The sequence below is a fragment of the Geotrypetes seraphini genome, chromosome 3 (genome assembly GCF_902459505.1).
Source record: "Geotrypetes seraphini chromosome 3, aGeoSer1.1, whole genome shotgun sequence".
In the NCBI taxonomy this organism is placed as follows: domain Eukaryota; kingdom Metazoa; phylum Chordata; class Amphibia; order Gymnophiona; family Dermophiidae; genus Geotrypetes; species Geotrypetes seraphini.
Genome location: NC_047086.1, coordinates 205,628,360 through 205,656,141, shown reverse-complemented (window position 1 = coordinate 205,656,141; position 27,782 = coordinate 205,628,360). Strand labels below are relative to the sequence as shown.

At 42.4% G+C, this 27,782-nt stretch overlaps 1 protein-coding gene across 5 annotated transcripts in view; it reads right to left on the bottom strand.

The window, feature by feature from the left end:
• Nucleotides 1–27,782, bottom strand: part of POU6F1 (POU class 6 homeobox 1) — a 243,556-nt gene that overhangs the window by 205,681 nt on the left and 10,093 nt on the right. For 3 of the 5 annotated variants that reach the window (XM_033939749.1, XM_033939752.1, XM_033939753.1), the window contains exons 2-3: nt 11,424–11,561; nt 10,481–10,579 (exon numbers count right to left, since the gene is read on the bottom strand). The gene's annotated coding sequence lies outside the window, so the exon portion shown is untranslated. Of the gene's footprint in view, nt 1–10,480; nt 10,580–11,410; nt 11,562–15,567; nt 15,635–27,782 lie in introns of all 5 variants that reach the window. The other 2 variants (XM_033939750.1, XM_033939751.1) reach the window with 2 other exon arrangements.

Here is a 27,782-nt window from a genome sequence, read left to right as displayed (position 1 = left end):
GAACCCGTGCCCCCTTGCTTGTTGACATAATATATGGCGACCTGATTGTCGGTGCGAATGAGGACCACCATGTCGTGAAGCAGATGTTGAAAAGCTTGAAGAGCATTGAAGATGGCTCTGAACTCCAGAAGATTGATTTGATGGAGTCGGTCCGCACCGGTCCAGAACCCCTGAGTGCGAAGCCCATCCAGATGAGCCCCCCAGGCATAGGCCGAGGAATCGGTTGTGAGAACCTTCTGATGAGGAGGAGTGTGAAACAGCAAACCTCTGGATAGATTCGAAGAGGTCATCCACCAAAGTAGAGACTGCCGAAGAGCAGGAATGACTATGATGTGTCGAGTCAACGGGTCTGACATTTGAGTCCATTGAGAAGCTAGGGTCCACTGAGGAATTCTGAGATGGCAAAGGGTGTCACATGAACTGTAGAGGCCATGTGGCCCAGGAGGACCATCATGGGTCTCGCTGAGATGGAATGGCGAGAAGATACAGACTGGCAGAGACGAAGAAGAACATCCATGCGCTGAGGAGGAAGGAATGCTCGAAGCTGAATGGTGTCCAGTACCGCCCCGATGAAGGGAAGGGACTGGGTAGGTTGCAGATGAGATTTGGGAAAATTGATCTCGAAGCCTAGGCTCTGCAGGAAGCAGATCGTGGTCAAGGTCGCCGAAATGACCTTTGGAGCTGACGGTGCCTTGATGAGCCAGTCGTCGAGGTATGGAAATACCTGAAGACCCCTGGTCCGGAGTGCAGCGGCCACCACCACCAGACACTTCGTGAAGACTCTGGGAGACGAGGACAGGCCGAATGGAAGCACTCGATACTGCAGATGTAGATGTCCCACCCGAAATCTGAGGAACTTGCGGGAGGCCGGATGAATGGGACTGTGAGTGTAGGCCTCCTTGAGATCCAGAGAGCATAACCAGTCGTTCTGCTCGAGGAGAGGGTAGAGAGAAGCAAGTGTCAGCATGCGAAACCTCTCCTTGATTAGGAATTTGTTGAGGGCCCTGAGGTCCAAAATGGGTCGCAGGTCGCCCGTCTTCTTCGGAACAAGGAAGTACCGGGAGTAAAACCCCTGATTCAGTTGGTCCGTCGGGACCGGCTCCACAGCACGAAGCCGGAGCAAAGCCTGAGCTTCCTGGAGAAGAAGGGCGGTCTGAGTCAAGTTGGAAGGATACTCTCTTGGAGGGTGGTCCGGAGGGACCCGATGGAAATGAAGAGAGTATCCGTCCTTGATGATAGTAAGGACCCAGAGGTCGGTTGTTATGGCCTCCCAGCGATGATAAAAATGATGGAGGCGCCCTCCGATGGGAAAAACAGGGGGAGGCAGAACGAGGTTGGTTATGCCCTCGACGAGACAGTCAAAAAGGCTGAGTGGTCTTAGGGACAGCAGGCGATTGAGACTTAGGCTGACCCTTTTGGGGAGGCTGACGCTTCGCCGGTTGCCTCGCAGGAGGAGTTTGCCACGGCTGATAACGCCTCTGATAAATCAACGGCGGACGAGAAGGTCGAGACTGCTGAGGCTTAGGCTTCGGCCGAAGGATAGATTGGAAGGACTTTTCGTGGTCAGACAACTTCTTCGTGACAGTCTCGATGGATTCGTCAAAAAGATCCGCTCCAGCACACGGGACGTTCGCCAGGCGGTCCTGAAGATTCGGGTCCATATCAATGGTCCGCAACCAGGCCAACTGGCGCATCGCCACCGAGCAGGCCGCCGCTCGGGCGGAGAGCTCGAATGCATCATAGGCAGATTGCATTAACTGAAGCTGAAGTTGGGACAGCGAAGCAACCACTTCTTCAAACTCAAACCTAGCCTGGGATTCGATGTATGGTGTGAACTTTCGAAGCACAGGCAGAAAAAATTCCAAGTAGGCTGCAAAGTGGAAATTGTAATTCAGGACTCGAGACGCCATCATCGAATTCTGATAGATGCGTCGACCAAACTTATCCATGGTTCTGCCCTCGCGGCCCGGAGGCACTGAAGCATAGACCTGGCCAGGATGAGACCGCTTGAGCGAGGATTCGACCAGGAGGGACTGGTGAGAAAGCTGAGGACCCTCGAAGCCTTTATGATGCACCGTGCGGTATCGCGCATCCAATTTGCCAGGGACCGCAGGGATAGAGTAAGGAGACTCGAAGCATCGCATGAAGGTCTGGTCGAGGAGCTTGTGCAGGGGAAGCCGCAAGGACTCTGCTGGAGGACGAGGCAAGTGCATGGTATCGAGGTACTCCTTGGAATATCGAGACCCAGCATCGAGAGTAATGTCCATGTCATCCGCCATCTGCCTGAGGAACGATGAAAAGGACAGTTGGTCCGCCGTTGCCGGTCTGCGAGACGGACTAGAAGAAGAAGAGGCTTCAGGCTCCAGAGAGGCCTGCGAGCAACAGGACGAGTAGAAAACCTCGGTGTCCTTGAACTCCGGGCCCGGAGGAGGAGACCCAGTCGAAGCCGCATACCCCAACCGAGGCAATTTCTTCTGAGGCGAGACGGTCGAGTGTCGAGAGGAATGCTTCGAAGAATGTCTGGATCGATGCCCCTCCCGATGCCTGGAAGGGGATCGAGCCCGTCTGTGAGAAACTGGGTCAGATGCCTCCAAGGAGCAGATTGGACTCGATGCCGTCGATTGTAGAGGCGGCAGAGTCGGCGCCTCCCCTGACGCCACCCAGGTTTGATAGGGGGTTCGGAAGAACTCGTCCTGCTTCCTGCTATGCCCAGGACTGGGTGGCCCCGAAGGTGGACGCCATACGGAGTCATGGGGCGGAGTAATCGGTTCCAAGGGAGGCAGGTCACTAAACGAGGCTTTCCTCAAGGGGATGGGCTCCAAGGGAGGCATATCACTAAGGGAGACCCTCCTCGAGGGAATCGGTTCCAAAGGAGGTACAGCGCTAACGGAGGACCTCCTCGAAGACCCGGACACCGCTCGCCGCTCTTCCTCGCCGAGCAACGAGGTCGTGCGGCGAGGAGGAGGGGGCGGTCCGCCCCTCGAAGCTGAAGCTGGAAGGTCACCCTGGATGGTGGCAATCAGCCGAGGCCCCATGGTCTGCATGAGCTCCACGAACTGAGCCTCCAGGATAGACCGCAACGAAGCCGATATGGAGGGATCCGCACCAAAAGGGGGCCCTTCCGCACGGTCTCCGCGCTCCTTGGGTGCTGCGTGCTTCTGCTTGGCAGTCTTCGGCACCTTGAGCACCACTGGTGGAACAGTCGGGGTCGATACCAGCTCCGAGGAGACGGATGAAGGTACCGGCGCCGAAGTCGGGGCCGAAACCGGTGTGAACGATGCCGGCTTCAGGAGGCCCGAAGCAGCCGGGGAGGCAGAGGGCTTCGCCGAAGGAGTCGAAGCACCCGTCGATGTCGATGTCGAAGCTGCAGGATCCGATGAAGCTTCCATCTTGAACATGGTCTCCCACAGCAGACAGCGACGCTTAAACGCTCTCGCCGTCAGAGTGGAGCAAGGCCGGCACGATTTCGGGAAGTGATCCGGTCCCAGACACTGTAAGCAGCGTCGATGAGGGTCCGTGAGCGAAATCGCGCGTTGGCACTTGCTACACTTTTTAAAACCGGTAATCGGCCGGGACATAGGCCGGAAAAGCTCCGCCGCAAGGTCGAAGGCGCGGGGCCTCAGCCACGCGGCCGACCCGGTCTCGGAAGGAAAAATTTTTTTATTTTTTTTTTTTGAAAAAAGAAATCAAAGAAAGAAAGAAATGCACAGGAGAGCCAAAAGAACTCAACCCGCGGCAAAAAAGAGATTCAATGGGCGCAAATTGAAGATAGACTTCTCAGCTCCGCGGAAGAAAAAGAACTGAGGAGACACGCCCGGAGCATCGGGAAGGCACTGGCGCATACGCGGTGCGAGCATCTCGAAACTTCTGAGTTTCTTCAAGCAAGACATGCTTGCAAGATGTCCGTATCGGGGCTCTGTCGGATGACATCACCCACTAGTGAGAATACCTGCCTGCTTGTCCTGGGATAATGTATTTTATTTTGTTATTATACTCCAATATTTATTTATTCATCCTTTTTGAATATGTATTTATTCAGATATTTATGAGAATTCTTCACCCGAAGTGGCGGTGGTAAAGGAAGGCAAATCTCCAGGGTCCATCAGCAACGACAGCCCCGCCAGCGAATCAAGCTGCACACACCTCCCCTGCGTCCAAGGACCCATCAAACTGTGAGTGAAACTGGCAGGCAGCAGAGGCCTAAACAAATGGGCTCATAGAACTACAGGCCCCAGAATAGAACGAAGACAGATGAAGGCCCCAACGATTGTTCCACCCACCTCCCCCATCATCACTAACCTCCTCTGATGTCAGGTATAAATCTGCATATGATTAATATAATGAGCTGTAACTTCCATTTAAATATAGAATCCTCTCTTGCTTTTTGAATGGAAAAAAAACTGCTCACATAGTTCTATTACAGTTTAAAGTCAGTTGAGACATCCAATTCTAAATATTGAAATAATTTAGAATCAAAAACATTAAAATTCTTCTTTAATTCTCTTAAATTCAGAGAACCACAGAAAATAAATGTAAAAATAAAAACACAGTTTCCACTGACAGGATTGATCATTCAGTTCATTGGTGTTTCTTGATTGGACAAAAACTCTTTCAGACTTTCAGGGTCTTTAAACTGGTAAAATTTGTCCTTGTAAGTAACTCTCATCAGAGCAGGGTAATAAAGCCCATATTTTGCCCCAAGCTCCATTAATAGTTGACTTAGTTGAAGGAATTTACGAAGCAGCACTGTCTCTTTTACAAAGTCCAGGATGAGCATAAGTTTTGAATCCTTGTAAGATAGATTTTTTGTTTCTTTTGCCACCCTTAGGATCTCCAAAACATGCTGGAAGCGCAGTAGTTATAAAATTATTGGCCTAGGTCTTACCTGATCATGAGGTCTCCTTCCCGGGATCCTGTGCACCCTCTCTATTTCAAGTGGCACTTTTAAGTGGATGGGAAGTATTTTTGGAATTACTTCCTCCAAAAAAGATGTCATATTTCTTCCTTCTGCCCCTTCCTTTAAACCCAGGATTCTTACATTAATCCTTCTCGCCCAGTTTTCAAAGTCTGTCATCTGCTTTTCCATTGCTTTTAGGATCTTATGATCCATTTTACATTGCTGCTGCTCTTGTTCCACTTTCTCCACTCTGATCTCCATCTGATCCATTCTGTTAGTAACCATATCCATTTTGTTACTCATATTTGCCATTTCTTCCTTCATCCCAGCCATCTATTCTGTCACTTCCTTCAGAGCTAGTCTGATGTTTCTCAGCTCCTCTAGTAATTCAATCATATCTAAGGCATCTACAGGCAGAGGAGTCTTGATAGGGGTGGGTGGGTCTTCTTTTAGCCTTTTTGCCTTCCCAGATTTCACAGCAGTTTCAAGCTTAGATTGTTTATTGGAAGCCATTAGTGGAAATTTTTCAGATTTTCTGTCTTGAAAGGAGAAAAATTGTTAAGCTGTAAACCAGTAAAGAGTGCCCAGGGAAGGGAGCTCAACAGCTACACAGCCATTTCATACATCTCCAAGTTCCGGAATCGAAAAGAGGCTTTAAAAAAATGGAAATTCAATGCTGATCACAGACTATATCCCAGCATTGAATTTCCAGGTTTGCTACTGACTGAAGGAGATAGCCAGGCTGCCTCCTGTGGTCTGAATACTGGGTCCTTACATATCAACGTTTATTATTCTGCCTACAAGACATATCAATGTCACTTAATGATGCCAGCATTGCTGAGAGAACTTCCAAGACCTTGGTCAAGTATCAGGATTTAAAATTAATATGGAATTGGGATAATTCACTTGAGGAAAAGATACAGTAAGCAGAAGAAGATATTAAGCATCTGGGGGGTCAAGATCCTGAAAAACATTAAAAAAAACTTGATCAGAACTATCTACCTTTATTTTAAAAAAAATCTCTGAAAATTTAGACAAAAGGCAGGAAAGCTTCTGTTAATGGCTTGGAAGAATAGGCACAATAAAGAATAATGTCTTACACAGGCCGATATATATCTTCCAGCTGTTGCCCATGGGTATACCTAGTCAGATTTTTAAAAGGATATAAAGGAAACTATCTCAATTTCTATGGAGAAGGCAGCCCTGTAGGATGGTGAGGAATGTAGGACATTGTAGAGATAATAATCATGTGTTCAATGATCTAAGATGTTCTATTATTGACACTGAACCCAGGTGGGGGGGGGGAAGACAGATGTACATGGTTACATCAATTAGGTTGTTTAAGTCCTATGGGGTTAAATAGCACACAAAATTGGAAAGTATTTCTATAACTAATGCAGTTTCAGTGCTGGGACAACTAGTGTGTGTTTTAGGTTGTCAATTTTTGTAAGTGGCTCTTTAAATGTAAGTACTTAAAAAGGAGGTGGAGTTTTGCAAGTCAGCTTAAGTTTTTAAAATGCATGCTTGGCGCCATGATCTGCAATGCTGTGTGTGAGTAGGTATACATTTTTCTATGACAACACATAAAATTGATAAGTGGTTTTTTAAATAAAAGATATAGCTGTAATTTTTGGGCTGTGACAAATTCTGAATTAGTAATATCTGTTTTTTTGAACTAGTTCTTTAAAGTATATTTTCCTTAGCACTTAAACAGGAGATGGAGTTAGTCTAGATTTTAAAATGAATGCATGACATCTGTTGAAGTAAATAAAATCACCATGATTCTAAGTATGATTTTTTTTTTTTGCATTTGGAAAATAGGGCTGGCTTAATATATTCAAAACTGGGATGGGTTTCTCTATAAAAGTACTGAGTATACATACTCTTAAGTAACAAAAAAAGTTAAATTTAAAAAGCTGAATAAAAAAAAGATTAAAAAAAAAAAGAAAGGCGAAGAACAGTGAATAATATCTTTTGAACTGAACAGATCTGATATGCTGTGACTGTCTTCTGTCATAGTGATTACAATGGACTGATTCAGCAATTTATGCAATGTTTGGGAACAAGCACAGAAATTGTTTGATCTGAGTGGACTGATTTAGCATTCAGAGCTGATCTCTGAAGAAGTCGGTCTTTCCCTTGAAACGGGTTCCACTGGGCTATATTGCCCCAGGTACATTAGTTAGTGTGAGCCCACTAGGACAGATAGGGAAAAATGCTTGAGTACCTGAATGTAAACCACTTAGGTGCGCTAGCGTTTTTAGTGCTACACGGCTAGAACTAACGCCAGCTCAATGCTGGCTTTAAGGTCTAGCGTGCTATTCTGCGCGTTAATGCCCTAATGCACCTTAGTAAAAGGAGCCCTTAGGGTATAAGTGGTATATAAATACTTAAATAAATAAACTAACTGCATGTCCCATTCTTTGCTGTATTTATTTTTAAGTATAAAAATTGTTTCATGGGATACAAGAATGCATATTTATAAATTTGAATATATGCTATAATAAGAGTTTTAATACATCACATTAAGTAAGGGAGGGTTTTTTTTAGATCAATGAAAGAAAACATGAACCAGGTGTCACAAGCACAGAAATCATTTGGGTGCTGTATTATGGTTTCCGACATCCTTGTCTCTCTGTTTTGAGAAGAATTGGTGTGAGCTCATATCATATTCTTTGGTGGTCTTTTTTGCTGTATGTGTAGAATTTTTTTTTTTATACTTTAAATTTTTATTAATTTTTCATTATAAACAAACATAGCAGAAACCATGGACAATAAATCTGGAAAAAAACTGTACAGATTTCAATGAAAATCCATACTGTCCCAAGAGTAAAAGGCATAATATACAAACACTTTCCCCATACTGATTTAACAAAATCATCTGCCCAGCCTGCTATAGAAGTGAGCCATACAATATCTACCTAAGGAAAATATCTATTCCCAAAAAATACATCCAAAATATTTTTCCTCCCTGAAAATCGTCTAGTTGGATGACCAGCCGTTTGATCGTCCAGACCGCTAAGTCATCTATCATTATACTCCATTCTCGTCCAAAAATTCATCCAAGTCAAAAACGCCCAGAACAAGACCTTTTGGACATGGGTAGGGTCAGCAAAGTGATGGACTGGACACTGTGAGCCTGCCGGTGCCGGGTTTTGCAAATGGCCACCGACCAGGGCTCAACAAATACCGAACTCGACGTGCCTTCAAAAGAAGTTGAAGGTCCTGCTGGTTCTTAAGAGTAAAATAAAGCAAAAGGTCAGGAACAATAAAGCTTTTCAATAAACTTGAGTCCAACTTTATTTCCCAAGTTGCAACTGCTACAGTTTAGTCTTTGAATTCAAACACAAACAGAAAATACAGGCTTACAAAAACATAGCCCACACCTTTCTTTCAGGTAAGTGTCCAAATGGTTCTACTGTAGCATTGCCCTATTAGTCCCACAGTCACAAGGGCAAAATAAGGCTACAAAAACTACCCAGCCTTTATACTGGTTCTTCACTAGGTTTTTAAACAGTTTAGAACATGTTGCCTAGGCCCGATTTTTAACAGGCCTTCCCCAGCCAACTTAACAAGCTGGTGGGGGAGGGGAGTAGCTGAATCCACTAATATTTAAACTTGCCAAAATTGACCCCACAATCCCTACCCGAGGATCTTGTGTGGATTCTCCCCGCTCTACTACCCCTTCACACATTCAGCAATCCAGTCCCAAGCAAGCAGCAAAAAGGGAAAAAGTAAAAATTGCCAAACAAAACTATCCTTCACTTTAATGTCCCACAAATCAGGCACCCCTGCAGCTGTGAGCTCAGCACTGCTCACTTGGCTCCAGGCCTGTGCTTGCAGACAGTCCAAAACAAAAATCTCAAAATCCAAAACATAGAAAAAAGGTCAAGCGATTACACTTAGCTTTCATCCATGTATGATTCTTCCGGTTCCATGGCAGTGTCCATAAACTCCATGGCCTCTGGGCTGGCTGTCTGGCTTGCTTCAGGGACAGGAGCTGCATCCAAAATCTCAATGTCCTGGCTTGGTGAAGACTCAGGAGCCCAGTCCCAGGAGCCTCGTTCCTGGGCTGGCCCAGGATAGACTGAATTGTTCTTTTTCAGCTCAGCTTCTAAAGCCCTGAGCTGGACACGCCCTAACCTGTGAGGGGGAAGGGCAACCTGCTGTTTCTGCTGAGTTTTCCTTTGGGCCTTAATTGGACCCAGCAGTTGTGCATTACCTGAGTTCTGAGTCTGCCTCTTAGGCTGTCCTTTTTTGTAAGGCACCTCCTGCTGCTCCAGGCTGTTCTCCCCCTCATCTTCCCCTCCCCAGGGTTCTGTAACATGGTGGTTCAATTGGAACTCAGACCCTATCTGTCTGTCTGAGTTTAACCTGTCACACTGGTTAGCCCTTTTCAGGGTAAGGGTTGGATTATGAGGAGATTTACCTGGCACAAGCTTAGCCTTAAGGCTGGGGTTGTGACAACACCCAAACATTGTACCAGAGTGGTGGGGTACCTTACAGGGCATTGCTGTGAACTTCACAGCAAAAAGGGTGCCACATAAACATCTCACCAGAATTCCCTTATAGGTAATGGTGAGCTCCCCAAAACACCCCCAGAACCTACTAGATCCACCTGTCTACCATCCCAATAGCCCTTATGGCTGCAAGTACCACTTATATGGCAGTACAAAAGGTTGGGGGGGGTTGAGGGGTGCACGTTTCACCATGAATGCAGCGATTAGAATGGCTTATGGGCCTGGGTCCTCCTCTCCATGGTTCACTAACCCACCCCCAAGACCATTTAAGCCACCTCTGTGCAGCTTTACTAGGCTTTCTTATGCCAGGCTGCCAGGTGCTGATATTCTGGAGGCACACGTGTATGCTGTTAACAATTTTTATGGTGTTGGGGGGGGGGGTCAGTGATCATTGGAGCAGTATGTGGGGGTCTGTACTTTGTGTATACAGTGCTTATCTGGTCACTTTGGATACCTTTTTGCTACTTAGACCTGTTTTTACATGGCCTAAGTTACAACGTACAACTTTCATCCAGGCAGCCTCGTTAAACTTTCGGTTATACTTGCAGTACGACTAAGTTTAGAACAGCTCACGTCCTGCCCAAATCCCGCCCTCACCACTCCTCCTAAAACGCCCCTTTTAGCTCTGGTTGTACAGCAGCACTGATAAGGCCTAAGTTGTTTTTGGGTACGTCTAAAACCCGTTTCGATTATCAGCACTTGGGCGACTTGTCTTTTAAGTCAAGGTTTATTTATTGAAAATTTTCACAAAACATGGGAAAACAAGTGCATGGAACAACAAACCATGCGAGTCAAGATTTTAGATCGTCCAAGTACCGATTTAGGTGGGTTTTTAGACGTACTTATTTTTTAATTATGAGCCCCTTAGGCTAAGTGGTGTATAAATACTAAAAATAAAATTTTCATTTATGTAGAAAGTGTTTCATCTATGATAACAAATAGGAAAAGGGAGCAATCTTAGGTGGGACCTTCTCATTATTAATGCCGATAAGTTTTAATATGAAATTCTTATCAGGTAGAACAGAAAGAACCTTAAGACACTGGGAAGAGCAGGGATTATTACCTTTGCAGTGAGGAAAGAGTACTTTCTTTCATGGAACTACAGACAGGTTTCCATCTGTGGGATTAGGATTTCTTCCAGATAATGCAGGTTCAATGTTACCTGTAAGGAACATTGTAAGGAAAAAAAGGTATTACAATAATTAAGGCAGGTTACACCCTACTGAACAACTTTGGTTAACAGAGAAAGAGTCTTGGAAGACTACAACAGAAATTTGTAACATGCTGAGAAACGATTCATTTAAAAAGTTTCCCTAAAAGAGAGCATCGGATGTGGGCCTGGGAATGGCAATGAAAAGAAAGTTATGACAAAGGTGGAGATAGCTCTATACCAGCTCAATGAAAAGATAATTATAAAATTGTATGGTATTTGACACCAAGCAAATTAAGCAGAATATTGACTGCTGGATGGGGTGTGAGGCAAAAGCAGCCTCTCTCATATTTGGTGTGAATTCAACCCATGGTTTTTTACAGGCTCTCCCTGGAGACCAGAAAAGGGGAATTGACCTAAAATAAATGTTTGTGGCTATTTAGATTATTTGATGAGGAGTTTAATAAAACTATGGAACACATACATATTTTGAAGTCTGTTCAATCCGTGCCTAGAACATTCGCCCTTAAAGTTTCTGCACACTTCCACGTCCATATATAAGCAGCATATTTTCTTAAATCACTGCTTCTTATGTGTATGCCAATTTACAAGTACAAATCAGTTTTCAATAGGTGTAAGTGGCACCTAACCTTTCTACAATTATATTTTTTCAAAAGCCCACTGCCTTTTATTAATAATGAATTTTAACTGCAATACAGAAAAAACTGTAAAATGTATTTTATAACCGATACAGAACTACTGATTAATACATCATAAAGCAGTAGACTCCAGCCCAGCTTGTTCCTTCAGTTCTTTTAACCCCCCTAAATCTGACCCACCTACTTTTCCTCCCTACCCCAAGCTCGATCCACACACTTTCTCCCTCCTTCTGGGCTGGCACTGCCTCTTCGTTCCTCATGTCCAGGTGGCCAGGCCAATTCCACTCTCTTCCTCTCTTCTACGCTGCTTTTTCCGTCTTCTGGCCTGTATATTCCTATGGACAGAAAGCATTAGACTAGAGGATGAATTTCTTTTCTTCTATTAAAAATAAATAAAACAAACATCTATATGTCTAAACAAAGAAGGGAAAAAACACATGTACTCAAGCCTAAGCCACTCATATAGTACTGGCTTCCAGATTCATTATCGCAAACAGAAAAACCTCCTTTAATATGCAGCACTTTCTGTATTACAATATGTTAGCCACTCCTTATACTCCAACTAGAGCAAGGGCAGGCATCCTTTATACATAGAGGGTAGCATGAATGTCAGTACTACCCCTAAACAAACGTCTAGAGTGGCTATTCTGAAAAAATTGGTAAAATACAATATTTTAAATCATCAAAACTCTGGTTAATGATGTTTTGTGCATATACTTTCCGTGGTCTCTGGGGCCACATAAAATTCACGGTGGGCATTTGGCCCAGGGGCCGCAGGTTGCTCACCCCGAACTAGAATATTAAGATCACTTCAGGATCACAGAATGGTCATGACTCATGGTACACTTGAGTAGAGCATGAGGAGACCGTACTAGAAAAAGATCTTTCCTTTGGTTAGTACCTTACTTATGGCATAGTATCCCTAATACAATCCATGGTGAAGCATTCTCAAAAAATTTTTAAAATTTTATTCAAAACTTTTTTATTGACTACAGCATTAGAAAATAACGATAAAGATAATGGAAAAAGAGGACAAGTGAAACTGTAAAACATGGCATTATTTAGGATGAATAAGCAGTATGTATGTCTTTTTTATGAGTGAGACAAGCTTTTCTACCAACAATGGAGTTCCTGATTTTATTTATTTATTTTAATCATTTTTTTATTTTGTTATAGAAAATACTTTTAATTATACTGTGAACCACTTAATTCAGTATACGTAAAGAGGTATATCAAGTGTAATTAACAAACATCTGTGCAGTGGTCTTCAATAACTTTTAAGCTAGGGTAATTTTGGATTCTAACAAGCTGAAGGAGTACCGCCAAATATCTTCCCATGTGGGGTCATGACACTGCTGGTCAGTGTGTGTCAAAGACCTCCATCTCCACCAGCCCACCTTCAGACTGCATCGAGGGGTATCTTCAGGGTTGTAAGCATTTTCAAATGCATTCTCTTTTGTCTACACTTCCCCCTCCCCATTCGCGGTTCCTGCACTCGCGGTTTCATATAATCGCAATTTTTTTCTGGGGAGGGGGAAAATTTTTAAAAAAGTTTTAATGTAAAAAAAAAATCCATCTTTTTTTTCCTCCCTGCCGCCTTCCCGGCCTTACCTGGTGGTCTAGAGGGCTTTCGGGGCAGTAGCGATCTTCCTACGCTCCTGCCCCGTGCAGATCGCCATGAGGAAATGGCTGCTGGGAGTTCCCGTAGTCTCTCGAGACTACATCGGGAATTCCCTACAGCCATTTCTTGATGGCGATCTGCATGGGGCAGAAGCATAGGAAGATCGCTCCTGCCCCGAAAGCCCTCTAGACCAGTGTTTTTCAACCGCTGTTCCGCGGCACACTAGTGTGCCGCGAGATGTTGCCTGGTGTGCCGCAGGGCCGCCATCAGGGCAGTACTACCAGTCCTGCATTCAGGGGCCCGGAGCTGACAGGGGGCCCGAGGCAGGGGCGCCAGTAGCTCGCCAAGGCAAAGTGAGTCGATCACCCAGGACTCACTTTGTCTTGGCGATCTAATCTATCGAGCCGATAAGTCTTCTTCTCCCCGACGTCAATTCTGCAGTCGGAGGGGAAGTTCGGGCAAGCCAATCGCTGCCTGGCTGGGCGGAACTTCCTCTCCGATTGCAGAATTGACGTCAGGGAGAGCATGCGTCGGCGTCGGCTTTGGGGCCTGTTATCCATTGGTGGGTCCTGTTCCTCGATGGCAGCGGCAGTGGCTTGGGGAACGGCAGGGAGAAAGAAAGAAAGGGGGCAGGCAGGGAAACAGAAGGAAAGAAGAGAAACAGAAAAAAAGAAAGAAAGGTCAGGGAGAGAGGAAGAAAAAGTTGGGGGAGGGAATGAAGTGTAGAGGAGAGAAAGCATACAGGCTGATAGAAGGGAAGAAAGATTGGATGCACAGTCAGAAGAAGAAAGTGCAACCAGAAATCACCAGACAAGGTAGGAAAAATGATTTTATTTTAAATTTAGCAAAGTGGAGGCAGTATTACCACAGTTTTCAAAGGAATTTGCCCAAATAACTTAATAGTTAACTGGGTAAATTCCCAGAGATGAAAACTTCCCTTCACTTACTATGCACAGTTCTGAATTTATATCTGCTGTCTATATTTTACAATATGATCACCTTTTACTAAACCGCAATAGTGGTTTTTAGCGCAGGGAGCCTATGAGCGTCAAGAGCAGCGCTGGGCATTCAGCGCAGCTCCCTGCGCTAAAAACTGCTATTGTGGTTTAATAAAAAGGATGGAGGGTATATTTGTCTATTTTTGTATGCTATAAAAACCAAATACAGAGAGAGACTGAGAGCTGTTGACGAAGAGCTACGTGTGTGTCTTTCTTCGATTCCAGCCAGAATATCAGCTTTGTGTTCAGCCAAACAGGCCCAGGTTTCGCACTGAATAAAGTATTTTATAATTTTTCACTATTCTGTTTACTTAATATTTCAACATAAAGTAATTATAAAATACTTTCTTTGTGTTTATTTGATTCCTATTCAAGAGAATTACTTTATATATAGTCAATATAGGCACAGAGTTAAATTTTTTAACATTTTCTAATGGTGGTGTGCCTTGTGATTTTTTTCATGAAACAAGTGTGCCTTTGCCCAAAAAAGGTTGAAAAACACTGCTCTAGACCACCAGGTAAGGCCGGGAAGGCGGCAGGGAGATGGGGGTGGGTCAGAGCCGGATAATCACGTTTTTTTTGCATTCACAGTCTCTGCCCATATCCCCCGCGAATGACGAGGGAGAAATGCCTTGTCCTTCAAACAATTCAAATTTGCAGCAGTTTCAGTCAATTTTTGAGTATTAGAACTCAATCAGTATATAAACATTAAATACTGAAAAAGTATAGCTTATCTAATTTTTTCAGATCTCAGCGATGGCACTCGGTAACAAATCAACTTTCATTATGCTAAAGAGTTGCACATCAAATCTTCACCGATCCACTTTTCTATTGCAATTCTTCTGTATCTCATATACGTATTATCAAACTATGGTATTTTCCACTTTGAAATATATATTTTATGAACAAGCAAGATTTAGTAACGTGGAGGGGCATAATCAAAAAAACCGTCTAAGTCCCTTTTTGGCCTAAGTCCTTAAACGTTCAAAGCAGTAGCAGGAAAAGTATCCATAAACAAAACAAACGTCCTTGTTTTGAACTAAACGCCCAGATCACCACTACGTCTACAAGTACACTCCCACGACGTTTATACTTTTTGGCCATAATGAACCAAAAAAACGCCTAAGCCCCAAACGTCCAACAGAAGGGCTTTTAGGCGAAGGAGGAGCCAGTCCTTGGACGATCAGGCTTTTTGATCGTCCAAGTAGCCATTTAGGACACTTTTTAGACGTGTGGTTTTTTTTAAATTATGAACCCCTTAGTTTTTTCATATTATGTTTACTTTCTCTCTCTGTCGGCCAGGGGGTTCATTCTCTGACTTTCATATTGTGCCACTGGAGGTAAAATTCTTGGATCTGAGCAAGGCGAATCAAAGGGAAAGCACTGCCAAAAATGTCTTTATTAATCAAGAACAAAAGTCAGAGGTTCAAGCATGCATATCTTCCCCATCCACTTTTCCCTTTCTGTTCTGAGCTGGGTAGAAGAATAGCAGAAAAAAAGACAGAAACACAATGGGTATCACCCCAGAGACCTCTGAGGGCTACCATTGGCCCTTGGACCTTGCATTGAAGAACACTGCATCAGTGTATGGCTATTGTTAAGTTGGGTTATTTTAGCACAGGGTTTAATTGTATAAAATGCGACCCTGTGCTATAGAGGCTCATTTTCAAATCATTTGTGGTACTTTGTGTGTCTAAGTGCTTTGAAAGCACAGTTACTTACCGTAACAAGTATTAACCGGGGATAGCAGGCAGATATTCTCGCATGCGGGTGAAGTCATTCATGGAGCCTGGTACAAACAGTGGTAAAGTATACCGTCATTTTAAGCTTTAGAAAGCTTTAAGACTACCCACACCGCACATGCGCAAGTGTCTTCCCGCCTAACGCCGGCTCACGAGGTCCTCAGTTCTATGCCCAAGTGAAGAAGCCAACTAGGGGAGGTGGGTGGAATGTGAGAATATCTGCCTGCTGTCCCCGGATAACACCTGTTATGGTAAGTAGCTGTGCTTTATCCTAGGTCAAGCAGGCAGCATATTCTTACTGAATGGGATGGAGGGAGATTTGGCCTCCAAAGAAAACATAAATGTGTAGCGCTCCGTCCAAAAAGCAGATATTGTCTGATCGAGCAGGCGGAGCAAGGGAAGATCGCTCCTCCCCTGAAAACCTGCTAGACCACCAGGTAAGGCTTAAGGGGGGGCTTACAGGGCTTAAAATAGCTGGGGGGAAACGGTGGTTAGGGGCAGAACCGGCCCGAATATTATTTGCGGTTTTTTAATATTCGCAGGCCGGCTCTGCCCCTAACCCCTGTGGATATGGAGGGAGAAGTGTACAGTGTTTGATGAGAAACAGTTTGATAGATCACAGAAATAACCTTATATACTTGAAATAAAACTGATAACCAGTGTAATTTCTTCAAAATTTGTGTCATATGTGTCATCCTATCTACACCCAAAATTAACCTGGCCACAGCATTTTGTATCAATTGTAACACTCTTCCTTTTGTCTTTGAAATTCCAAGATAGAGTGTGTTGCAATTGTCCAACCTTGACAAAACCATCCCTTGTATAACAGTTCTAAAATCATAGGTCAAGATCAATGGTTAAGGCAGGGGTGCCCGATAGGTCGATCGCGATCTACCAGTAGATCGCAAAGGCAACATTGCCTTTGCGTTCTCCCTGCTTCCCCGACGCCGACGCAGCAACAGGCCAAGCACGTGCAGCAACTGCACAAGCCCTCCCTCCCCCAATGTCAATTCTGACATCGGAGAGGAAATTCTGGCCCAGCCAATTGATGCCTGGCTGGCCCGAAACTTCCTCTCCAACGTCAGAATTGACGTCAGGGGGAAGGCTTGTGGGCTTGGCACTTGTGCAGTCGCTGCACGCGCCTGGCCTGTTGCAGCGTCGGGGAAGCAGGGGGAAATCAGCAGTGGTGGCTTGGAGGGGCAGGGAGACAGAGAGAAAGACAGACAGAAAGAAAGGGGGGCAGGGAGAGAGAGAGAGAAAGAAAGAAAGGGGAGGGGGCATGGAGAGAGGAAGAAAAAGTTGGGGGGAGGGAATGGAGTGTGTCAGGAGGCAGGGGGCAGGCAGGGAGAGAGGAAGAAAAAGTTGGACCCATGGAGGGACATGGGACATGGTTGGGGAATGGAATGAGGTCAGGAGAAGAAGAAGCACGCAAGAGACAGAAAGAAAGAGTCATATTGGATTTACAGTCAGAAGGAAGTGCAACCGAAGACTAATGAAATCACCAGACAACAAAGATAGGAAAAATGATTTTATTTTCAATTTAGTTATCAAATTGTGTCCATTTTGAGAATTTATATCTGCTGTCTATATTTTGCACTAAGGCCTCCTTTTACTAAACCGCGATAGCGGTTTTTAGTGCAGGGAGCCTATGAGCATCGGGAGCAGCACGGGACTATCAGCGCAGCTCTCTGTGCTAAAAACGGAAAGGAGGTATATTTGTCTATTTTTGTATAGTTGTTACTGAGGTGACATTGCATATTTTAAAGTCATCTGCCTTGACCTCTTTGAAAAAAAAACCCCTGAATATAAATGATAATTAACATTTTCTCTCCGTCCAGTGTGCTTTGTGGTTTTTAAAAATTTTATTGTTGGTAGATCATTTTGACTTGATTATTTTAAAAATAGCTCGCAAACCAAAAAAGTGTGGGCACCCCTGGTTTAAGGCAATGAAGAATATGAAGTTGACTACAACAGTGTCCTTCAACCTTTTTACACCTATGGACCGGTGGAAATAAAAGAATTATTTTGTGGACTGGCACCGGTCCGCAGACCGGCGGTTGAAGAACACTGGGCCAAGTCGTGGGCCAGGCCATGCCCATCTCCGCCCCAGACCTCGCCCCAATAATAGTACTAATTATAACACAATTTTTTCCATTCATTTTTCATATATACACACACACAATATAATTTTATTAACACATAATGGTTAACCACAAAATTAAACTACACAAAGCTATATTCCTAAATTTGCCATTGGTAATTATATTTGTATTTGTGCATCAATAAAAAAATTGTTTGATTGTAAACTATACAAAGCACACTGTATACCTCTCAACATTAATTCATACCAGAAAACAGATAACCTCTTTGCAAATACGGGACCAAAAACTAAAAGTACTAGTATATACAAACAAAACCATAAGATGCAAGACTCTGCATGCAGTACAACCCCAGAGAAAAAGAAACAAATGCATTTCTTCCTGAACAGTGCAAAATACAGACAGCAGATGCACATGTGGACCTGCAGCAAATTTCTGTGGACCGGCACCGGTCCACGGACCAGTGGTTGAAGAACACTGGACTACAACATGCCTTTACAGTCTTAACAATCTGCAATTTCATGGCTAAACCTAGGTACAAAACAACTCCTAAAACTGTCATTTCCTTCTTACCAGATAATGTCACCCCTAACATACATAAGGATTCAGGACACGTTTCTTCCCCACTTCTCCCTATGACCATCACCTCTGTTTTTCTTAAATTTTAACACAGGCCATGACCACTCATCCATTCTTCTATCTTTGACATATAACCATTCATTTATAGAGTATTTAAGATTCCCCCCTTCCCTCCCCCCACACACACTTGTGTACTGGAAAGAAGAATAAAACATTGTCGGTATATTGTCGAATTAAGACTTGCAATTGTTCAAACACCTCTCCTAACGACGACACATATATATTAATCAGTAGCGCTGATAATGCAGATCCCTGGGGTACACCTCTCCCAACCGGAGCCTCTTCTGATGCTTACAACCATCATGCACTCTAAAAGTACGGTCAAATAGGTACGATTTAAACCATTACAAAATAGTACCTCTCATTCCTAAATTTTCCAGTTTTCTCAATAACAAATTTAAATCTTATGTATTTCACTGATGGATATAAGTGCTGTTTTTCAAGCAACTTGTTATGCAATTTTTGTATACACTGTTTTTAGAATGAAAATGAATAAAGATATATATATATAAAAAAAAATTTTAAATCAACAGTCAAAAGCACCAAAAATGTCAATCAAAACCAAGCAGTATGTCACATGTTCATCCATGCCCTATCTCAAAGCATCCACAATAGTTCTACACTATTGAGCCTTTTGAAATCTGAACTGATGATGATTTAAAAAGAGTGACCATATCACCCCCTACTACAAACTACTGCACTGGCTGTCAGTCGAGGCACAAATAATTTTCAAGTTCTCCTGCATATGTTTCAAACTAGTTTGGGGCCTAGCACCTACGTATTTGCTATCTCACTTCATATTCTACAGCCCTATAAGACAAACCAGAAACTGCTATCTTTTTGCATACCCAAGCATTACCAATTGTAAATACAAAACCTTTCTGGATAGAACTTTCGCATATCAAGCAAACAAACAACAACATTGGCTAGACAACTACATCAACAAAGCTAGACTGACCTACAACGCTTTTAGAAAACTCATAAAAACTGCCTTATTCGACAGATATATCACCTAAAAAGAATCTTCACCGAACAGTTTTTTTTCTCGTTTCCAAATATGCCCCCTCTAAATCCTAATCAAATCGTATTTTGTAATTCGGGACCTGTCTTCTAATATGTCTCCACTGAAAATCCTTAACGAACTGTATACTGTAATTTTCGCTGTATATTGTAACTGTCACTGTATTTTTTATTTTTATTTGCGACCTTTTCCTAACAGGTCCTCTCGGAAATTTCTTAGCAAACTGTATATTTTATATATTCGCTTAGCAAACTGTACAGTTTACATTTCCGCTTTTTTAAAGTTTCTGTACTCTATATTTCCTCTGACTATCTGCATATTGTAACTCGCAGAATGTCCAGCTCTCTTGAATGTAAACCGCCTAGAAGTCGCAAGATTGTGGCGGTATAGAAGAATAAAGTTATTATTATTATTATTTAAACACTCATTTCGATCAACACATTTGACTAACTGGTTTAACACTATTTTTTCCAAAATGTTTCCTAAGAATGGAACCGAAGATATTGGGCGATAATTAGTCATCTGGTCGACACTTATACCTCACTTCTTTATTAGTGGCTTAATTGTGGATTGTTTACATCCTTCTGGATATATTCCTTTAGAGATTTATTCACTAATTTTGTAACAAAAGGAGCTACTTGATCTGCAAGCTGCTGCATAATCTCTACTGAACAGGCATCCATCAGAGTTCACGTTGGCGTGCACCCTTTAATAATCTTCACTATCTCATCCTGCACCACATTATCAAACATACTCCATGATTCATTCACTTACCTCCCTTGTAAATCAATTAAAAAAAAAATCTTTTAAACTGTCATTGACACACTTCAATTTATCTTTCAGAAATTCCATGTAACAGTTTAACATCAGGGCGACTACTACCCTCTTGGTCATCCCTCCCTTCTATCAAATAATGAACAGTATGATATAATTCTCTTGGTCTATTAATTGCATTTTTTATTTGAGTATGGAAGAATTTATTTTTCTCCTTTTCACATAGATTCAAATATTCCATCAGCTTGATCTTATAGAACATAAGAATAGCCTTGGTCATCAGACCAATGGTTCATCAAGCCCAGTAGCCCGTTCTCATGGTGGCCAATCCAGATCACGAATACCTGGTCAAAACCCAAGGAGTAACAATATTCCAATGCCACCAATCCAGGGCATGCAGTGGCTTCCCCCAAGTCTTTCTCAATAACAGACTATGGACTTTTCCTCCGGAAAATTGTCCAAACCTTTCTTAAAACCAGCTACGCTGCTTGCTCTTACCACAACCTCTGGCAATGCATTCCAGAGCTTAATTATTCTCTGAGTGAAAAAAATTTTCCTCCTATTGGTTTTAAAAGTATTTCCTTGTAACTTCATCGAGTGTCCCCTTATCTTTGTAATTTTTGACAGAGTGAAAAATCAATCCATTTGTACCCATTCTGCTCCACTCCGGATTTTGTAGACTTCAATCATATCTCCCCTCAGCCATCTCTTTTCCAAGCTGTAGAGCCCTAACTTTTTTAGTCTTTCCTCATACGACAGGAGTTCCATCCCCTTTATTATCTTGGTCGCTCTTTTTTGAACCTTTTCTAGTGCCATTATATCTTTCTTGAGATCAGGAAACCAGAATTGAACACAATACTCCAGCTGAGGTCGCACCATGGAGCGATACAGGGGCATTATAACATTCTTAGTCTTGTTAATCATCTATGTCCCTAGTTTTTCTCCATTGCTGTTCTGCCTTCCTCACTATTTGACGGGCCTTACAGATCACCTCTGTTCTCCATGATTGAGGCATATAACCCTCCTTCACCTTGATATTCTTTTCTGGTACAACTAATGCCTTAATCAAAGTTGCATTCCAATGTTCAGCTCTCTCGTTTACAGAGACTGCAGTTTCACATTCAAGTAATGGAATCCATTCTTTTGCTAATTGTGTTATATCAAAAGTTGGACAAACAGCTTTATAATTCACTTCCATTATCTTTTCCAATCCTGGTCTTAGATAGAAAGTCAATAGCGAGTGATCAGACCATATAACTTCCTTGACCTCAACATAACCATCTAACAGTTCCAATAAACCAGCAGCTAAAAAAATTAAATCCAAGATATATGGCCAGTTGTGTGTACTTTGTTGTATTAACTGAGACACCCTTTTGTTAAAAAAAAGCTCATTGGCTGCCTGTTTCACATCGGATCACCTATAAAATTGCCCTCTTGACTTTTAAAACTATACAGACTAATACCCCTGCATTCATAGATAGATTACTGATTCCTTATGACCCTCCCAGAACTTTAAGATCAGCCTCACAACATTCCCTTAATGTCCCAGCCTTAAAGATAATTGGTACTCTTACTCTCATTTTCTCAGTCACTGCTCCTCTAATTTGGAACTCTCTCCTTCTATACCTCAGAGCTGAACAAAACTTGCAGAAATTCAAAAGTAGCCTAAAATGCTTGCTCTTTAAAGATGCCTATAACTGATTTTTTACATACGTACTTACTTCTGTACTACTTAATTTGTTTCCCTTCCCTATTGTATTTTCCTTTTATGTATTCTTTCTAAGAAATTGTAGTTCTTCCCTTTTTTCCCAATGTTTTCAAGTCATAAGTTAAGTTTGTTTTGTTGGTTTATGTTTAATTATCTAAAATATTCATCTCCCAGCTATTTTAAATTACAATGTATAATGCTTTGTACCTTTGGATAAGCGTTTAATCAAAATTTAAATAAACTATGAAACTATGATATCCATAGAGCAGATGTCATTGTAAACAACATATTTTCCAAATCATCACTATGGGCAAATTAAAATCGCCTACTAAGCATAGTCTATTAAAATCAACCAATAATGTCATTAAAAATTTTTAAAATGGAAAACCATGCTTCACAGCCACCCCTGGAGGTAAGTACACCGCACACAACCCCATACACTTATTCTTTCTCACCACACATTTACCCAACTCATTCACCATCTCACCCACATATCTAAAACCTAATATAGACCGATAAAATATTACTCTTCCTCCTCCCCGCTTTCTAGATCTACATGCCCAATCCCAGCTAAAACAAGGAGGCAACATTGGCACACCTGTACGATATCTGTCTTCAAAAGCCAAGATTCTGCCAGGCATAAAACATCATAGTTATCTGTCTCCAATGGATCAAAAACTACTGACATTTATTCCTGGCAGTCCTTACATTCACATAGCCCACCTTTATACTTTTCTTAATATCACTCTTTACATTTACCTTAAACATGATATAACTCCTGGGTGTTGTCGTCTGCATGTTTCAACTGCTGCTAACTCCCCATACCTCCCAAAACCCATTATTGTTTCAATTTCCATTATTGCCTTTTGGCTATCCCCTCAAATCCCACTTTCCACCCAAATGTTCACCCAAAGGAGCGCAATAAGGAGGAAGACAAGTCAGTATGAGAAAGAACCTAAAAGTAGAAGATAGAAATACTGGCGGTGGAACATGAAGTCCAATAGTCCTTCCGTTTTTTTTATTTACTACATAAAGAGTAGCAAAAAAATGGGAAATGCTGGCTACACTCAATATTAGCGACCTATGAAGTAGAAGAGTATATACACATAGATAAATGAGGTGAGACTCGTAATAGAGAAACGTCTCAACTTGAAGTAATTCTGGATAGGAACACATGCATGATGAAACTGTGAATACAGCGTTATGACATGCTCCAAAATAGGAGGTGCATGTAACTACAAATGGATAAGTAAAGGTTTATAAAAAGGTCTAGAAATTATGAAGCTAGCCCAGGGGTGGGCAAACTTTTTGACTCGTTGGACACAATGGGTTCTTAAATTTGCCAGAGGGGCCGGAGGTAGGGGGTATGATTTGCCGCAGAATGATGATGGTAAGAGAAAGGGCTAAGGCAGAAAAAAAGAAAGAACCCCCTCCCTCTCTCCCATTCCTCATTCAGAACCCTTGCCCAGCTTCAATCCTTCCCTCCCTCCCATCCCTCGTACAGCAGAACCCTTGCCCGCAGGCCATAGTTTGCATATGTCTGATCTAGCAGAATTCCCCAAACTAGCAAGATTCCATGCTACTTACTCTCCAATAAATAGGCAGTCAGTTACCGGTAGTTTCTACAGTCTACCTCAACATTTGTCCAAATTTTTAAAACCTACAGTTAAAGTTAAAAATTTTGGTCCTATGAAAGATGCTTTTGCAGTAATTCAGCAATGTTTCTCAAATTTAGAGAACTGGGCCACTCATCTTAAACTCAATAAGGATCAAACAAGATGGAGCAGGAAAGCATAAAAGAGGAAGCAGCCAAGGGCCTGTTTGCTAGGCAGGGCCGGCCAGAAGGAAGGGGCGAGTCAGGGGCTCTGTAAACTTCCTAGCGCTGCGGGCAACAAGCAAAAGGGCATATGAAAGAAGGCTCAGCTGCACAAAGAGCCGCATTTCCTGTCTCACCGTTGGCGGCAGAGGCACGAGGAAAGTGGCGTCGCTCTCACGAAAGAAAGGGAGGAAGAAGTCTTCAAGAGTGCTGAGGCAGACTTACCCAGCAGCAGGAGCTTGACCTTGCAAGCCGCCTTTTCGCCATCCTCGCGCAGGCTGCGGATAGTTTGTAGGTGAAAAAGACAGTTTGTAGGTGAAAACCTGATTGATCCTGCAAAGAATCTTTTAAAACTTGTCCATGACAAGGAAGAAAGATGTTGATGCATGGAAATCACAGGGGTGTTTTTTTGTGGTTCATCAAATCCAGGAGAAGATTGAATTCTGTAGAGAGAGTGAATTGCTCTTCTAGGTCACCTGCATTGGGATGTGGGGTTTTGTTTTTTTTAAAACGTGCATAATGATTGGCTGGTTAGGCAGCAGTAGGCCGCCTACAATTGGGATATCGTTTATAGAATTTGCAAGAGTTGTGAAGTCAAATATGCATCGATGAGCTATGGAGAGCAGGAACCAGCATGTAGGTTGACAACCATAGTGAATGATGAGGTTAGGCCTGCACCAAGGGAGACAGTGGAAGAACCGGTACCAGTTGTTGAAAATGAAGTTACAGGAGCAGCAACGGTACTGAAGTAAAATCTAGCATCGATACCGAGCCTCAATGTAGGCAAATAAGACAGAGCAGGGATAGATCGATACCAAGCAGTCTTATGCTAATTAAGCTGGATTGGTACCGAGTAGAGAAAAAGGGGCAGCAAGGCCAAATTTATTGTAATCACCATACAGTTCCCCTGCATACGGTGAGTGATTGCACCGGCACTAACAGCTATTATGATGGTACCGAAGATCAATCCATGAAAAGGAGGCACCAGAACTGTATGCTGCTCAGCTGGTACTATAGGTTCTGCAGGGTGTCAAAGCGTTACTAACCTCAAGAAGAGGCACGCTTCAGAAATGACAGCCTGCATCGATGACATCAAGGAGAGGCCTGCATCAAGAGACTCAATGCAAGATATGCCTGTGATGTTGATGTCGAAGTTGATCCACCGGTACCGCTAGGAATCAGTACTGCAGAAAACTCCAAGTTGCTGGGTACCCGACCCCAGGTCTAATATCTTCATATAGAAAATAAAATGCAGGAACAAAAACAATAAAACATTTTTTTGATAAAGCATTTATTATTATTTTTGTTTGTTTTATTTTTTTAGGCCCGGAAGATCGGGAATAGATCTAGCAGGAAAGACAAAGCAGCATGGGCCAAATGAAAAGAAGGCCGAAAAGCTGTTGACGCTAACAGTGGGGACAAAGGCTTCAAAAATGCCCACAGGCCCCAAAGATGAAAAGAAAGAAATTTAATTAAAAATGTAAAGGATTTAATGACATTATTGAAATATGAAGCAGGAAGGCAAACTCGACTAGACAAAGTCCAGATACATCTTCACTTCACGGAAAATGAAAAACTAATGACCTTGCAAGCCGGCATCAGGTGGGAAGGCATTCGCGCATGCGCGGTGCAGGCAATCTTAAACTTTCTAAAGCTTAAAGTAACAGTACACTTTTACCACTGTCCATATCGAGTTCCGCAGTAAAATAACAGTAGCCCATGTTATTGGCTCGCTAATCAGCATGGTTTATGGTCAGATCTAAAATAGTATCTGATCATCTTTTTGAACCTCCGACTTTCATACTGTGCCACTGGAGGTAAAAATTATGGGATCTGTGCAAGGCAAAATCAAGGGAAAAGCACTGCCAAGAATATTTTCATTAATCAAGAACAAAAGTTAGAAGTTCAAAGACAATGAAATACTGTCATTCTGATCATAAATGATGCCAACTTGTGATCTGGTGTAATTATTCCCATGTATTGTATTACAGAGGTTTTTCTGTGTGTGATGAGGAATCTGGATAGTGAATGCTACAGATGGACAGACTGGATGGCCATTTAGGTAGTTTTTCTCAAGTACCTAATTTCATTTTAGCTTGATACATTGTAAACCACTTAGGTCAGTAAAATGCAGGAGCGGTATATCAAATTTTAAATAAAAAATAAACATCTGGCCATCATGTTTCCATGGTGGCCATTAGTATATGAGTGGCTTACGCTCGAGTACGTTTTTTTCTTCTTCCTTCTTTACATATATATGTAAATTAGGAAAGAGGAGAGGGAGAGTGGAGATATGATGGGAGGAAGAGAAGTTTAAATATCTCCTTGGCATTAATGTACAGGAGGTAAGCCTTTTTCAAATGAAGGAAAACTCCGTCAAGAGACGGCATAAGATGAAATTAAGAGGTGATAGGTTCAGGAGTAATCTAAGGAAATACTTTTTTACAGAATGGGTGGTAGATGCTTGGAATAGTCTCCATGTAGAGGTGGTAGAGACAAAAACTGTGTCTGAATTCAAGAAAGATGTCTTAAAGAGAAGAGATAGTGGATACTGTGGATGGCCAGACTGGATTGGCCATTTGGCTTTTATCTGCCATCATGTTTCTATATTAAATATAAGAAAATAAATTCATCCTCCAATCCAAAGGTTTCTATCTGTATTGATTTTGATTAGAATTTTATGAATATTGTAGTACTAGTGTACACATTTGATTTGATATACTGTTTTACACACAGGTTTTAAAGCAGTTTACAATAAGAAGTTAAGGTAAAAAAAATAAGACACTACTCTTACATAGATAATACAATTGGCATTAACAGCCTCTTTTACAAAGCCACGCAAGAACAGCCCCAAAGCCTTTAAATCTCTATGGGCTTCGGGGTGTTCGTGCAGCGCAGCTGCTAGCGCGGCTTTGTAAAAGAGGCCATAAATGTTAATAAGCTGATACAGGAGACTGAGCGAATGTTCGAAGGCTGAAGACGCCTCCCCATAACACTGATACACATAATGGTATTGCCAAAATGGCTGTATTTATTACAATCTCTCCCCTTGAGACTGTTGGTATTCGCTCAAGGATGTCATATGATATTGTTGTGAGTTTATACTCAGTTTTTCTTTCCCTAACACATCCATGAATATATTTCATTGTTATGATTTTGCTTTTTGTACACTTTAATAATTTAATAAAATTTAATGGATTAAAAAAACAGAGAGAACGTTGATAAAAGATGCGCATGCACTGAATCGTCTTTTTTTAAATTTTCTGTTGGGCACATTAAAAAAAATACCCAAAAACACTCCCATACTAAAGTTCCAGTTCTTAACAAGGGGGTGGTCACAATAGGGACTGGGTATGTCTGCTATACAATTATATAATTATGCCTGCCTGCTTCAACATATAGGAGACTGGATTTACACTCCTAACATTATACCCCGGTATTGATGGAACAAGCATTTTATGCACCTCAACATTTTTATTCTTTGTTGCACATGGGCCAAGCACATACACCCCAGTGACTAAAGGACAGTATTCTTTTGTGTCCACTAAAGGGGGCATGGAAATGGCTTGTTACAGTTTTAGGAGGGGATCCTGCCATGACTGATCTGTTGCCCCTTAGAGGAAATGTTATGTTCAGGCCTGGGCGACAGAATACAGCTTTTGAAGCTTGGGAACGAGAAGGTATATCGAGGTTGAAGCACCTTTTACAGAGTTTTGAGGACTTACAAAACAATATGGGACTTAGATGGGGTAACAGGTTTGCTTATTGTCAGCTTAGAAATTATTAGGCATCCCTGGATAAAGTACTACTTAGCAAGCATATGGGGCCATATTGAGAACTTTTATTGCGCCAGAAGAGGAAGATATCACAGTTTCTAGATTGCACTGGGTATTCGATAACTTATTGCCCTGTAATGATATGCACTATTACAAATTTGGGGGGATGAATTCCATATTGCCCTAGAACAGTGGTCTCAAACTCAAACCCTTTGCAGGGCCACATTTTGCAGTTGTAGGTACTTGGAGGGCTGCAGAAAAAGCACAGTTACTTACCGTAACAGTTGTTATCCAGGGACAGCAGGCAGCTATTTTCACATATGGGTGACGTCACATATGGCAGACTTGCTTGTAGAAACTTA